The sequence below is a fragment of the Diabrotica virgifera genome, chromosome 8 (assembly GCF_917563875.1).
Source record: "Diabrotica virgifera virgifera chromosome 8, PGI_DIABVI_V3a".
Classification (NCBI taxonomy): Eukaryota; Metazoa; Arthropoda; class Insecta; order Coleoptera; family Chrysomelidae; genus Diabrotica; species Diabrotica virgifera.
The window spans coordinates 41,595,503-41,612,144 of NC_065450.1; the positions used below are offsets into that span (position 1 = coordinate 41,595,503).

The 16,642-nt window shown below is 32.3% G+C and overlaps 2 long non-coding RNA genes across 3 annotated transcripts; both read right to left on the reverse strand.

The window, feature by feature from the left end:
* Positions 1–895: 895 nt before the first annotated feature.
* LOC126889541 (uncharacterized) lies at positions 896–2,793 on the reverse strand. Of its 2 annotated transcripts, none has more exons than XR_007700075.1 (3): positions 2,529–2,793; positions 2,010–2,321; positions 896–1,351 (listed from the first exon to the last, which is right to left on the reverse strand). It is a non-coding gene; the product is annotated as an uncharacterized LOC126889541 (long non-coding RNA). The 2 variants fall into 2 exon arrangements; XR_007700074.1 differs by having other exon boundaries at positions 2,533–2,792.
* Positions 2,794–15,908: 13,115 nt separating this feature from the next.
* LOC126889542 (uncharacterized) lies at positions 15,909–16,417 on the reverse strand. The gene is made up of 2 exons (XR_007700076.1): positions 16,148–16,417; positions 15,909–16,049 (listed from the first exon to the last, which is right to left on the reverse strand). It is a non-coding gene; the product is annotated as an uncharacterized LOC126889542 (long non-coding RNA).
* Between the last annotated feature and the right edge of the window lie 225 nt (positions 16,418–16,642).

Consider the following 16,642-nt stretch of genomic DNA (forward strand, 5'->3'; position numbering starts at 1 on the left):
GTGTACACAAGTAAACAACACTTTTTTGATTAAAAGGTTTATTTCATTAAATCAAAACTTACATGGATACAATTTAAATAAGATATTTTTTCTATTTAAGGCAATATAATATAAGATATATATTTTAGTATAACTCTCCTACATTAACAAGCTTTAACACATTCAGTGGCCATGAAGTATGGGTAGCATCACGAAGGTTTTACGGAAGGTACTGACGACACATAAGTTATGTGAGTAGTACTGTGTAACTAAATAAATGATTTAAGTATGTGGTACCAGCCAAGTAGAGCTTGTTCGAGATGGGTACCAAACATGTTATTCTGGTCATGCACAGAGACTTATACTATATTATGTTATATCTCATATTGCTCACTCATTACTTCTGGAGTGAACAATATGAGATGTAATATTATGAGATATACCTATTATATATTATGGTATAGAGTATAGCTCTCCATGAGTGCCAAGTTTTAAACTTAACTGATAACAACTAATGGATACCCTTTTATCCAAAATTTTGAATGGTCATATTGGTATTAATTCCACAACCCCTTCCTATAACAATAGGCCCATTGTTGGATGTTATTGCAGTAGTTCTACTGGAAATACTTACTAAAATTGTATGTATCTGCATCACTTAGAAGTCTACCCAAAAAGCTATTAATACTCTCTAAACCATCATTAATACATCTTGTATATATTTTATAATAGGATTTTTTTCAGAATCAGATATTTTATTAAGATTTACTTACCATGCTCTATCTATGTGCCAGGCACTTAACAGTCTATTAGGAGCAATACCCATTACATTTTACGAGGCATTGTAAAAGGTGTCATATGAAAACATTTGACTATACATATAATACCAACACAGACATGTATTTAAAAAAATTGGTAAATTAAAGTAGGTATCTTTTCTATTTGAAAATAAGAAAGCAGTACAAAATCCATTCCCAAATTCATCTTTTACTAATACTGTCATAAGTTCAAAGTCATAGGAATTGAGCCCATGAGTTCCATCGATTGCGATAAAGGATTTGCCAAACTTAATTAACATTTCCTTTTGGCACAGTATTAAGGAAAATAAGACAAAAATCATAAATGTTAAATTCAGAATGAATATCCATTAGTATGCCCTGTTGTTTGTAAAATAATATTGGAAAAAATAAATAATCTGTAAGCATTTAACCCAAAAATAAACACTGGTTGCATCATCATTGTACATATACCCATCTTTCAAATCAATGCCATAAGAGAGTTTAATGTTTGTGATATCTCTTCTTGTAAGTAAATTAATTCTTTTTAATTTGCCTCCTATGCTATTATGCTATCCTGGACAGTCTGAAGTTTACTAAAAAAGTAAAATATAGGTATAGGAGAATCAAACACACTAGTTTGAAATTGTAAACTGTAGTAAATATTCATGAGTATAGGCGGGTTGACATTACTAGTGAATAACGAACGTGGCTCACGCTTACGTATTTTGCCCGTGCTATTGTTAGATATTTTATTATCTATTTTCAAACCCAAGCAGTACATTTGTATTTATGCAATGCATAGATACAAATGTACTGCTCGAGTTTGAAAATAGATAATAAAATATCTAACAATAGCAGGGGCAAAATATGTAAGCGTGAGCCACATTCGTTATTCACTAGTAATGTCAACCTGCCTTAATATTTAAAAAGTGGTTTAGTGGTAACATTCTTGTTTTAAATTATATTGTGTATATCGACGGCGGAAAGGCAGGACCTCATAACTGAAAAAATTGTATAAAATGAGTTACTTCGGTTTTCGCTTTAGAATAAGTGTATCAGCACCTATTAAACAGCTTTTAGAACTGGGAAAGCCTTTTGGAAGCCTTCCGGAAACTTTCCCAGCTGTAATCGCTGTTTAATAGCTGCCAATAAACTTATTCTAAAGCGAAAACTGAAGTAACTCATGTTATAAAAAATTTTCAGTTACGAAGTTTTGCCTTTCCGCTGTCGATATGCAAATATTTTACTTACATTTTTGAAGAAAGTCTCAAAATAAACTTTGAAGAGATATTTATCTGATTTTGGTATTTATGTAAGTGCTCTATATCATCCTCATGCCCATAATGTGTTTTAAAACAGTTTCATTATTTTTAGATACTATTATTCGACTAGTACACCAAATAGACATTTTGCAGGATCCTTGGGATTTTAAAGCTCATTCTCTATCTTGTTTTGAAAAATAATTTTTTGAGGATCACATACATATACATTCATAATAAGATGTTTCATGTTCTTGTACTCTTGTTCTCTGTTCTCTTCCTGTGCCATCCATACAGTACAAATCTAAAAAAAACAACATAACAGGTGATTACATGGGCAGTTATACTACTTACAGCTTACTTTGTATCTAATCTATTATCTAGTTTATTAGTATTTAGATTACTCTATTAGTATCTACCTACATAAAACTATCTTTGAAATCTAAATTTTTGATATCAACATCAACCTTAATACTTAAAAAATAAATAATAATGTGGAAGTTACACGTACCTACCTAAAAGTTTTTGAATTGCAATTTTATCAACTGGAAAAGACTTCAACATAATGAGTTTTAAATTATGACAAAGCACAATATTTATTGTTTCAATTTACATGTAAATAAAATAATCTTAATCACTTGTAAAAGTAAGGTTAAGATTTTTGACTTGAGAAAACAGAACTGTCAAATTTAAAACCAAACTGCTATAAAATTTTAAAATTCCCGCTAAAAGGAATCTGGCAACATTGCCGTCGTTTGCTGGACATTTAATCTCTCCCTGTATGTTGTTGAATTAGGGATTCCAATGAACTGTCAGTGGTGGTCGGTGGATGGCTAAAGCGACATGGCCATAGACATAGTTAAGGGGGGTGGTCATGTCGTATCTAATGTTTACATTGAATATTGACAAATTTGTAAAGAATATCCTGTTTGGTTTTGTTTTTTTGTTAATTGTGTAACGAAATTTGTGAAATTGTGATAGCAAAGTAAATATGAAGTGGTTTAAACATTGGATACGCCTATGGATGACAGTTTCGCCATCCAGCAGCCATATTATATCACGTGATTTGGAATGCCTAATTAAGTCAGTTTCTCTTCTACTCATGCGCAAAAATTCCGCTACGTCGAATTATAAATTGACATATTATTTTCTTCCGTCTCCACTCCGTTTCTTCCGTCTCTGTTGCGTCTACGTCTACGCTACGTCAAACTATAAATCCAACCTTAGACAACTCAATAGGGCTTTTCATCGATTGTCATTTGTTTCGAGCTTCTGTCATATGTTGTATAATCCGTGTATTGGTTCCGTGCGTCTCCCCTCTACGTACAGTCACGTGATACGCTGTCAGATTTTGTAAGGACGTTTTAACATTGAGTCTTATGGGATTATTTGAATATTTTATTTTGTAGTGATAATAACCGAATACAATTGTTAGAATTCATTAGTTATTAATTTATACTGTAATTTATAGTGCAACAAAATATTTTCTTTTTCGTTAATAAATATTTATTGACATAAACTGCGATAGTGAGGTTATGCATACAAAATCAAACTGATAATCAATATTGGAAAGTGAAGAATTTATAGTGCGTTTTTATTTTCTGTTTATATTAATACATAATATCACTAGCGTGACACGACATTTTTTTAAATGTCTCATTTAAACATACACAAAGCGTCCTTATAAAATTTCAAAAAACCGCCACCATGAGCAGGTCGGTCGATTTTGCTTTGACACTTTGTTAACGCTCGGAGCGAATAAAGGCTGTATGACACTATGCATTTTCTTGTATCATTTCTAATATCGTTTCTGATATGTCAAAAAAATGCATAGTGTCATACACAGATACAAGAAACGAATTTGTGTCAGGCACAGATTCTTATACAAGAACTGCGCCAATTTCTGCGCAAAGAGCAAAAACGTAAAACCAGCTGGCGGCTGCTGGTAAAACATCTAAATGTCATAATGGCGGCTGAAAATGAGATCATATGATTTATGTCTTGATGAATTTATTTGTGTTTTTGTAGGTATTATTTATAGATACTTAATATACCGTTTGGTATGGACTACTGTTCTACTAATAACCATATATTTAGCTCCTAGTAAAGTTCAAACTATGTATAACTTTGGGTTTCATGTTGCATAATTTTTTAATAGAGGAAAATACAATAGTTCCTAATTTGGATCAAACTGAAGATAATTATAATGCAAATATTTTAGCACAAATATCAAAACAAAATAAAAAACACAAATAATCAACAGTCAACGTAAAAATTCTGGTTAACATTAAAATGGTAAATTTATGTTTTTAAAAGTTTATAAATTTTATAAAATCCTTAAAATCAGCTGTAGACGCAGTACTACCAAATTACCATACCAATTGTAACGTGACAGGGTGACAAACAAAATTTCGACCAATCACGTGCCGAATTTCATAAGAGCGCTTTACAGCTTGCAATTCTACATGCAAGACGCAAGAAAGTTGCCTAAAGGCATGCGCAGTATGTCGTCAGTTGACTATTGCATGCAACTTCTTGCAATTGCGCGATAATCGGTTTGGTGCCATTTTTTCTGCAAGTTTTCATGCAAGTCTAGGGGAATTTGATTTTTCCACAATATCAAATGTCATTGACGACACGGATTCACGAATACATGCCGATCAGCTGTTTTCTGTTTGTGAAATATATCAACGATGGAAATGAATGAATAATGAAATGGCACTTTCTGAGATTCTATAATTATTGTAAATTGTATATTAAGCTACGGAAGCTCTCTCTCCTCTAGCTAAGTACCTTAGGATAATAATTAATTTGTGTTTCGCAGAAATAGTATTTCGAAATATAGATTTCTTTGTAATTGTTCAATTTTTCCCAAGGGTTTATTAAAATGTACATTCATTCCTAGAAAATTAGAGTAATTTTCATCATCTACTTGGATAAATTCTGTTGGAGATACATTATTACCCCTATTCTTGTTCAACTAAGATCTTACTCACCAGCTCCGATCTCGGTGTTCTAAATTAGTGACTAAAAGGCTGGCTGCAGTAATAATAATACTTAAAGTTGCTGCTACCGCCTTTTTCCTTTTATATTTGGTTATTTCTGATAGTCTTGGCATTTCGAAATTTACCAAGTTAAATAAACAGCAATAAAGTAATTAAAAAAAAACAAAAGTTTATAAGTTAGGTTAAGGGTAAAATTTCAAATTGCATGCAAGCCGGGTTGCAAGCTGTAAAAGACCATGCAATTGACTTGCATGAAAGTCTTGCATGCAAGAGTATTGCAGCAAGTTTTCTTGCAAGCTGTAAAGCGGTCTATACAATTTTCGATACAAGAACTTGCATAGTGTCATACAGGGCACAAATGTACGTACAAGAAACGATACAAGAAAATGTATATCAAAAACGATATCAGAAACGATATTAGAAATGATACAAGAAAAAAATGCATAGTGTCATACAGCCATAATATACACGGATTATACGAAATATGACAGAAGCTCGAAACAAATGACTGTGAATGAAAAGCCCTATTCGCTCCGAGCGTTAACAAAGTGTCAAAGCAAAATCGACCGACCTGCTCATGGTGGCGGTTTTTTGAAATTTTATAAGGACGCTTTGTGTATGTTTAAATGAGACATTTAAAAAAATGTCGTGTCACGCTAGTGATATTATGTATTAATATAAACAGAAAATAAAAACGCACTATAAATTCTTCACTTTCCAATATTGATTATCAGTTTGATTTTGTATGCATAACCTCACTATCGCAGTTTACGTCAATAAATATTTATTAACGAAAAAGAAAATATTTTGTTGCACTATAAATTACAGTATAAATTAATAACTAATGAATTCTAACAATTGTATTCGGTTATTATCACTACAAAATAAAATATTCAAGTTTAACAAAATAATCCCATAAGACTCAATGTTAAAACGTCCTTACAAAATCTGACAGCGTATCACGTGACTGTACGTAGAGGGGAGACGCACGGAGCCAATACCAAAGAATACATATCTCCCAAGAACCGACACAAACGGATTATCTATGAACTAAATTTTTATGCGCATGTGCCAGATCGGCCATTTCTCAATTTGTATGAATAGCAAATAATTTTGGTGACATTTGTCTTGTACAGGATCGGCGTTTGTTGTCACAGTTGTTTGTTTGACTTGGCTTGGCGTTAGTATCTTGTTTTTGTATCAGTTTGTAGCTGATAATATTTTGTATAGACTTATTTTCTATATATATTTTCTTATGTAGCCTACAACTATTAATTGTTATTTTCCAACATTTATACAATTTAATTCTTTTTGAGATATGTTGATTATGTGAATTAATTATATTAAGCTTTTTCATGAACTATAAACTATCGTATAAAAAATTAATTTTGTATTTATTGGGATTTCACAAAGAATTTGAATCTAAAATATCATACAAATTCTCTAACCTTTCTTTGACCTCTACTGTACCAAATGCATCTGCAGGAAGAGCACAAAGTCATATTTTATATGTGTTCATTCCACAAGCCACGTGCTGTGTTTAAAAAGTTGAGAATCCAATACTCACAAAAACTTCCATAAAGTACTTTTATCAGCAAACCTAAATTAAATTTAATAAACCATGTTTCATTAAATTGTTTCTGTAGTTTGTATAAAACAATAACTTAGGTCAAATATATAAAACAATTTATGACTGACTACTTGAAATTCAGGATTTTCAGGAGTAACATTATATAATTTAGCTAATTCAAAAAGTTTGATCCAATATCACTTGAAATTGTTTCAACATTCAAGTTAATGCTTGATAATTGACAATACACTCTTCATAATAGGTTTACATTCTCTTGATTATACTTGCGTTCCAACAAAAAAAGCTAAAGACTGCTTTCATATGGAATATAAGCTTCTGACCATAATGATCAAAACGTTTCCGTATATATATTAATTAATATATTAATTAAAAAAATTACTTTTTCTCTTTTCTCGATTGATTATTAGTTTTTATTGTATACTATATATATTTTTTCAGTTATTACATCTTTATATTTATAGAAATAAAATAGTACAATACTTATTGGTTTTTTTATTTATTTACCCCGATATTCGACTTTAAAGAATGTACTGGCTGGTTTTGGCTGGAATGTACGGAATGTTTTGGCTGGTTTCCAAGACAATAAAAATTGAAAATATTGACATTCGATTTTAACATACAGTTTCTTGTTGTTGATCACGAACACTTGTCATCCAAAAAGAATTGGATTCCGTGACGGTTACAACGGCTGTTATTTTTCGATTATTTTACGAAATAACGAATATAATGAATTAGGAAATACCTCGACAAACAAGTAATTGGTCCTAGGTTTTCACCCAAAGTAATCGAAAGTAGAACTGGAAGTCGATATTGGAACTCTTCGTGTAACTTTGCGTCGATTGATCTACGATTTTACTAAATTTGTCATCTTGTTTTACATTCATATCATATTTTGAGTGACTTTAAAGCAGTACCTACGGTTGTAACTCTAAAACCGAAGTCCGATGTCAAATTTCTCATCTTTAATACCATCCATGGGTTATAAGCTTTCATTCGACACCTCATTTGTCATTCTATCTGTATTAGTAACTGAGGAGTTGTATTCGCGGTCGGACGGACAGACAGTCATGAAACCAGAAGTATATATTTGTTCTCGTCTTGCGAATGCGCGTCGAATAATATATCACTTGTGCTATTGCGGTGACTTTAAAAGAGTACTTCCGGTCGCATTTCTAAAACCGGAAGTCCTAGGTCAAATTTCCCACCTTTAGTACCATCCATGTATTATGAGCTTTCATTCGACACCTCATTTGTGATTCTACCTGGTATAGTGACGGAGGAGTTACATTTCCGGTCGGACGGACAGACAGTCTAGGTCAAATGTCTCACCTTGAGTACCATCCATGAATTATAACCTTTCATTTGACACCTCATTTGTCATTCTACCTGGTATAGTGACTGAAGGAGTTATATTCGCGGTCGGACGGACAGACAGCCTATTAGGTCACACCAAGTCGTTCAAATTCTCAACAACTTGTTCACACTTTTTCAAAATTGGTGAAAACAACAAATTATATTTTGTATCGTTGTATCAATATAAGCCAAAAAGAATAATTAGTGAATGTCACGCCACTATAATATATTTTATTATTGGTCTTTCAATGCTAAAATCAGGATAAAAAAGGTATTTTATCCATGGTTTTAATCAATATAATTCTCACCATTACTTTGTGTTGTATTTGCAACCTTTTGTAAATAAAAAATAATTCCACCATATTAAGAATGTCAACAAAAGCCGGCCCTGCATGCAACCTTTCTCTCAGTGCAACTAAAATTTTATTGATACACGCCAGAAATGTGCGAGACTTTTCTCAGTGTACTCGCGTGTACACTTGCCAACTCAATACTAAAATTAAGTACATGCTAACAACAAAAGAATCGCCGTCCGTGTCGGTTCTTGTGAGAGATATGTATTCTTTGCCTATACCAAAGAATACATATCTCCCAAGAACCGACACAAACGGATTATCTATGAACTAAATTTTTATGCGCATGTGCCAGATCGGCCATTTCTCAATTTGTATGAATAGCAAATAATTTTGGTGACATTTGTGTTGTACAGTACAGGATCGGCGTTTGTTTTCACAGTTGTTTGTTTGGCTTGGCGTTAGTATTTTGTTTTTGTATCAGTTTGTAGCTCATAATATTTTGTATAGACTTATTTTCTATATATATTTTCTTATGGTAGGGGAGCAAAGTATGCTAAATGTGCAGTCACTCGAGCGCTTTGGGGACCTATTGGGTTATGATTATTAGGTCCTAAAACCAAAACAAGTTAAGTAAAATTTTCCATTTTAGCGGGCGCTTGCCATGTTTTAATTTAATTTTCCATTTCCATTAATCGTTTTTTCCGATTTTAGCGCCATCTATCCATAATTCGAAAAAATGTTTCGAATAAAAGTTGCTTATTTTTATGCAGATAATCCAAATCTGCAATAAAAAATGGGGGCTCCCATTTAAGATTTTAAAGTAACCCCCCACCCCACCTCCGTGGGGGGTCGTGTTTAGTACCATTGGATATATTTTTCAAAAATATTAAATAAGTGTGTTTTGCAATTTTTCGATCTGATGTTTATTTTGCTAAATATCGCGGGATTTGTATTTAAAATTTTAAATTTACCCCCCACCCCTCTCTGTGAGGGGTCATGTTTGATATCTTTCGATAAATTTTTGAAAAATATTGAAAGTGTAGTTTTTAGTTTTTCGATCTGACGTTCATTTCGCGAAATATTCGCTTTTTTCTTGTGAAACTTTGGGACTCACCCAGTTCCTTACGCCCGGCTCAAATCGTCAGATTTTTGAAATATACACTCTTTTGCATGTACTTAACTTACCTTATCTTAATCTGACAATTTCGAGTATTTTTAAGGATAGATTTTTTTTTTCGGGCTCCCCTAAACGAACTCCCCTGTGTTAAGAGCCAATATATGGCAGAGTTACATCTGCAGGGTACCACGTTTCTCCCCATATGATAATCTGACGCGCTCGAGTAACTGCAAAAATCCCCGCTTGGGCTCCCCTACGTTAATTCCATGACACTTCGAATATTCTCGTACGTGACTACTTCTTTTTATTTCGTCAATATGTACAGATAAGGAAAATGATAGGGTAATCAATTAAATTAGACATTTTTTTGTAAAAATTGCATATATTTCCAATATATTATGGGTTTTTTGTAAATAAAAAAAGCGTGCACTCTGACTGGGTTTTTTGGTACACGCTAATTTGAGCCGCGTGTATGCTGTGCGCTGTGGTAAGTATCTGTAAGTATCGCGAGTGTCAGAGTGTGGTTCGAATTTGTCTAATATTGCGTTGTGTTTACACTTTAATATTGATTAGTAAAGAGTTTTCTTATTTATTTGTTTAGTGTTTTTTAATTAACTATGGAGTGTGGACAATTATTTAGTTCCGTTAATGAGTTTAACAACATAAAATATAAAGGAAAAGATTCCTCTCATTGGCTGTACCTATACCATAATAAAAAACTTACTAAGGAAGTAAAACCTCACTTGTAGGTAAATGGTATATAAATTTATTAAAATTTTTATCTAAAATGATCCAAATTGGATTGAAGTGGGTACATCTATGGTACAAAAATCACACAAACGTTTTCGGACCAATCAGTCCATCATCAGGTAGAAAACCTAAAATAAGCAAACCACTGTATTAAGAGGATCGGAACGTATTTTCGGCTGCAATGCTATTCAAATGGGGATTCATTTTTTTCAAATCCTGAGAAAACTAATAAGTTTTTTGGAAAAATTTAAACGCAGAATGAAAGATTACGTTATTAGCGAGGGCCGAAAGTCCCTGAGAACTTCTACAATGTTTATTTTAATAAGTTACAGGGGTGAAAAAACTAAGAGAAAATTTAGTGTGATTTTTAAATTCAAATATCTCATTCAAAATAAACTTTTTATTTATTCTAAGGGACTTTCGGCCCTCGGTAATAATTTAGTCTTTCATTCTGCGTTTCAATTTTTCAAAAATATTTATTGGTTTTTTCAGGATTTGAAAAAAATGAACACAATGCCGTGGTAATATTTTCCAAATCTGTCTTTGTCTTACAACGCACTCAACCGAATATAATATTGTCAGCATATATTGTCAGTCAGACACTGACAATCAGTGACAATTTTAAATATTTGACATTGCATCGGGAATATTTTGAGAAATTGATTAAATATTATTGATATATAGTGTATTTGATAAATAATTGATTTAATACGTGAACTTAATAAAAAGTTATTTATTGTGTATTATTTGTGAAAGATCCAAGCAGAGAATACATCAGATATATCCTGTGATCCAAGTATTTTGTTGTTAGAGATGTTCAAAATTGTAAGCGTTCCAAAATAACAACATATTATTAAAAAATCACTTTAACACTTTTCCTCTTTTCTCGATTGATTATTAGTTTTTGTTGTACAAATAAATTATTACAATCACTGAAAACATAGTTAGTGAAAAAATTATCACATTTATTAACTGAATTAATAATTTGCAATTATAAAAATAACAGTTATCCTTCTTCTTCTTAAAGTTCCATCTCCTAGCGGAGGTTGGATATCATAATGGCTATGGTCACTTTGTTGGCTGCTGCTCTGAACAGTTGTAATGAACTACAGTTAAACCATTCTCTAAGGTTCCTTAGCCAGGAGATGCGTCTTCTTCCTATGCTTCTTTTTCCTTGGATCCTTCCTTGCATAATAACTCTCAGCAGCTCATATTTCTCTCCTCTGGTAATGTGACCCAAATATTCTAGTTTTCTTGTTTTTATACTGTTCATAATTTCTAACTCCTTATTTAAACGTCGTAGCACTTCAACATTGGTAATCCTTTGAACCCACTGAATTTTCAACATTCTTCTGTAACACCACATTTCGAACGCTACTATTTTTCTTATATGTTGCCTTTTCAATGTCCAAGCTTCCATTCCGTATAGTAAAATAGAAAATATGTAGCATCTTAGAGCCCTCAATCTGAGAGGCAACTGAAGATCTTTGTTTGTAAGCAGTGCCTTCATTTTTATAAATGCTTGCCTTGCAGTTTCAATTCGGACTTTAATTTCTTTGCTTTGGTCATTTTTGTCATCAACCCAGGTTCCCAGATATTTGTATGTCTTTACTTTTTCTATTTGGGTTTGCTCTAGTATTAACCTTTCATTTCCATGTTGTGTTTTTGAGACAATCATAAATTTAGTTTTTTTCTTGTTTATTTTGAGTCCATATCGAATGCAATAATCGTTAATTCTATTTAACAATTCTTGTAGCGACTCAAGGGTGTCTGCCATTATAACGGTGTCATCAGCGAATCTTATGTTATTTACTGTTCTTCCGTTTATAGAGATTCCATCACCTAGTTCCGCTATCGCTTCCTGAAATATGGCTTCACTGTACACGTTAAACAGTAGCGGCGACAGTACACAACCCTGTCTTACCCCTCTCTTTATATCAATATTCTCGGACTCTTGTTCGTCTATCTTTATATTGGCCTTTTGATTCCAATACAGATTGATGATAATTCTTAAGTCTCGTCTGTCTATATCTCTGTTTTTCAATAATTCTATTAGTTTTTCATGTCGGACTCTGTCGAACGCTTTTTCGAAGTCGATGAAACAGGAATAAATATCCAGGTTCATATCTAAGCATCTTTGAGAGAGGACATTAAATGCAAACAATGCCTCTCTTGTTCCAAGTCCTTTGCGGAACCCAAATTGGGTATCATCCATATCATTTTCTAGCTTTCTGTATAATCTTCCATGAATCACCTTTAGAAATATTTTGAGGGTATGGCTTATTAGTGATATTGTCCTATAGTCTGAACAATCTTTGGCATATATTGTTTTAGGTATTGGTACAAAGGTGGACACCAACCATTCCTGAGGTATTTTTCCGGTTTTATACACTTCATTAAACAGATCCAGTAGTACAGGTAGAGTTTCATCGTCTAGACATTTCAGTAATTCTGCAGGTATTTCGTCTGGACCTACAGTTTTTCCGTTTTTTGCGTTTCGTATTGCTTGTTCGATTTCCTCCATTATGATCTCTGGTCCCGTTTCGCTATCCATTTCTTCCGGTTTTTGTCTATTATCCTCAAACAGATCTGTTATGTACGCCTTCCACTTTTTTAATTTCTCTTTGACTTCTATAATAATTTTTCCATTTATGTCTTTAAGAAGGCCATCTTTCTTTTTTCGCTGTGTATTTGTGATTTCCTTTATTTTCTTATGCATATTAAAGCTATCATGTTTTTTAGAATATTCCTCTATTTCACTGCATTGATTTGTCAGCCAGGTGGATTTGGCCTCTTTTATTTTCTTTATTATTAACCTCTGTATTTCTTTGTATTTTTCCTTATTCCTGCCTTTATGTTTTCTTCTTTCCTCTATTAACTCTAGGATTTCTGAAGTCATCCATATCTGTTTTTTTCTTATTTTTGTCTGTAATATTTTCTTTCCTGCATCTACTAACGTTTCTTGTATCATGTTCCATTTGTCATTAACATCTGTTGTCTTTATCACGTCTTGTTTGATTTTCTTTAAGTTATCATTTATTTCTTGTTTTAAACTCTGACGTATAGGTTCTTCTTTTATCTTTGAGACATCGAATCGTGGTATATTTGTTTGTTTTTGGATCTTTTTTAATTTTATCTTTATTACGCCTACTAGTGGATTATGGTCTGAATTTATGTCAGCTCCGGGGTATGTTCTCACAGACTTTATAGTGTTTTTATATCTGGATTTGATTAAAATGTAATCTATCTGGTTTCTTACAATGTGATCTTCCGAATCCGCCGGTGATTTCCAGGTATAAAGTCTTCTTTTAGGTAGTTTAAATAATGTATTCATTACTACCAGCTCCTCGCTTTGGCAGAATTCGACAAGTCTGTCCCCCCTTTCATTTCTTTCTCCCAAGCCAAATTCTCCCACACATCCATCCACTTTTCCTTTTCCAATCTTGGCGTTGAAATCTCCCATCACCAACAATATGTCATCTTTTTTTGTGGATCTTATGATTTCGTTCAATTGCATGTAGAACAAGTTATCCAAGAACATTCAAAAGCCATATCTTTAATAATTATGACATTTTCAAGTAGAATGACATTCTAGTAATGTTTACATATCCACACCAGTGTAAATTTTACTACACGTAATTTGCCGTGTAAAGACAGAAAAAGTAGGGATACACGTAAAATATTTGCGAATTATGTACCCATAGCCTTAAGAGGCCAAGATGAAATTTTTGACTATTTGAAAGTTAGGAAAATTAAAACATGTGGTTACTTACTTTAGATCCAAAGTATAGTTGAAACTAGCTACATAGTTAGGTCAAAAGACCTTAAAATTGCAATAATCAGGCCATTTCGGCTACAACAATGTCGACAATAAGTCGATGTTTAAAGAATTTATAAATTTAGTGGTACTATAATGTGGTCTTCATCTTGGCTTCAAACTGACAGACTGAAATATGACATTGAACAAATATTGACAAGACTATGGAGACCTACACAGAGGAGAGGAATCGAGATAGGACGACCTTGAAATTTTTGTACACAATTTTGCCTGTTTGCTTGGTTTCTCGCTAGGGCGGCGGTGGCGTAGAAATAGATGCTACTTTTGCATTGGAGTGAATGTGAAAATTTCGAAAATAATTAATTATTCGTAGTTAATATAAGATTATTGGTTTTGGTGGTTAATATTATTTAAATATGAGTGCCAAGAAAGCTTACACTAAAAGAACTTGCTTCGTACCGGGATTTATATCGAGTTATCGTTCCGATAAAAAATTCAAAAGGGAACTTAACGAAGTTAATAAAGACTTTTTATAAAGATTTGTCTTTATGTTATTTATAACGTTCGTGGATTAAACCTATTCGTTTGTATGTTATTTCCTTCGGTGTAAATAAAATTTGTGCCTATTATTGGTTTTTATTTTAACCTGAAAATTATAGTGATAATAGTAGGACGATCTTGAAAGTTTTTCTGTCGAAACAATGCATTTTTTGAGACAAAATATTTCACAAAAATTAACATTAATTTTATAAAAGTCAGACTATCGTCTGCGTAGGTTATAGACATATATTTTTATTAACTAAATTTAAACATCTGATAGGTAAGCTTTCAGAATATAGATAAATGAAGTATTCAAAAAAAAGCAGTTTAAATTTTGATAAAAAGAATAATTAAAAAAAATTGATCAATATACTTCAAATTATTTAAATAACTTTTTAAAAACAATTACGTACAGTTAAGTCAATTTTTTCAACTAACAAACTTTTTGATATCAGTTACAAAGATATTAAAAAATTAATTTGCAGTTGAAATACCATTGGTATATAAATGTGGCAGTTAGATAATGTGACAAAATATTTCCGCTTCAAAATAAGCTGTCCTACATATTAAAGTAATGACAAATTTAAATTTGATGTCACATCTCCATCTACAATGGTATATAAAGAATACACTTTTTACCACACGTCGATATGTTATAAGGTTAAAATAATTTATTTTTGGCATAAAACATATTCAGCTACAATCCACCAATAAATTAATGTCTAATTACGCTAAAAACAAAAATAAAATGAGTTAAATATTAAAAAGTCCATAAGAGCTAATGTATTTGTAGCACCTATTCGAACACTTGCGCCTCTAGCGGCGATTGCTGAAAGTTGAATTAGAGGTTGAAAAGTTAGCCCACAAACGATGCATTGCGTTTCCACTCCTTCTTACAGGTCTCCATAGACAAGACCTTCTAGGTAGGGAATTTTATGTGTATGCAGTTATTTTGTATTTTAAAAATGCAAAAAAAATATATTTTTGACTTAAATAAATGAATTTAATTAGCTATTAAATAAATGAGTGAGAATAAACAATTTGAATTAATAGTAACTTGTTTGTACTTTATTTAAAATTAAAATTTTTCATTATTATCCACAATGAACACTCAGGATGTGACGTCACTAACTGTTACTTTCTTGTCACTTTCAGTTTACTCAAACCAGTTCATAGAAAAAAGTGTTGTATGATTTGGTAGAATGCGATGTTACTCTTTAAAAAACATGTCACGTATTTCAGCGCCATCTCAGCACCTGGTTAAATGGAAGGATACTACAAATCTGGCCTCCACATAAGTGGTCTGTAGCTTTGACATGATAGGTGTGAAATTTTAAACGTTCTTGTTGTTGATTGGATAGGAAGGGTGCCATAATCTAGCCTCCATGCTAGGTACATAGCCTCCATACGGTACTTCCAATATTTTATTCAAGTGGACAATAAAGGTAAAACACAAACAACTTTTGTTTCTTACTTATTTATTTATAAAATAATGTGACATTTTACATAGAAATATGAGTATTTAATTTGGATTAAATAAATGTTTACTTGTTGAACTTTTTCACCGTGTCTGCACACAACAGCTGAACAGAGCCATTAGATCTAACAACAAAACGCGAAATAAAGTGTGTATTTTAAAACTGTTGGATAAACAGTACCTACAATCAGAAAATCTCTACCTTACAATCAGAAAAACTTACCTTTAAAAAGGTACTCGATTACAAAATATCAAAAAACACGACTGAATATCAGCTTTTTATGGTGACACAAACACATCACATAACCGACCATATAAAATAACTGAACGACAACGAACGAACGAACACGAACACTGAGCACACATTCACAGATAGCGCAGGATTTGTCAAAAGTCATGTTCCACCAATCACAATGCAGACATCAGCGCCTCTGACAAAATGGAAGGAAAATAAATACGATTACATGTTTTTTATTAGAGTGCGCGGGGCATGAACCAGTTTGATCAAATTATTTGATGGTGGGACGCGGCCTTGATATTTAATTTGAAATATTTCATTCAATAGAATCTGCTTGTTTATTCTAAGGGGCTTTCCGCCCTCGGTAATAATGTAATCTTGCATCCTGCGTTTAAATTTTTCTAAAATACTTGGTTTTCTCAGGATTCGAAAAAAATCATATTAGGATTCAAATGACAGTAAACTCTCGTGACGTAATCT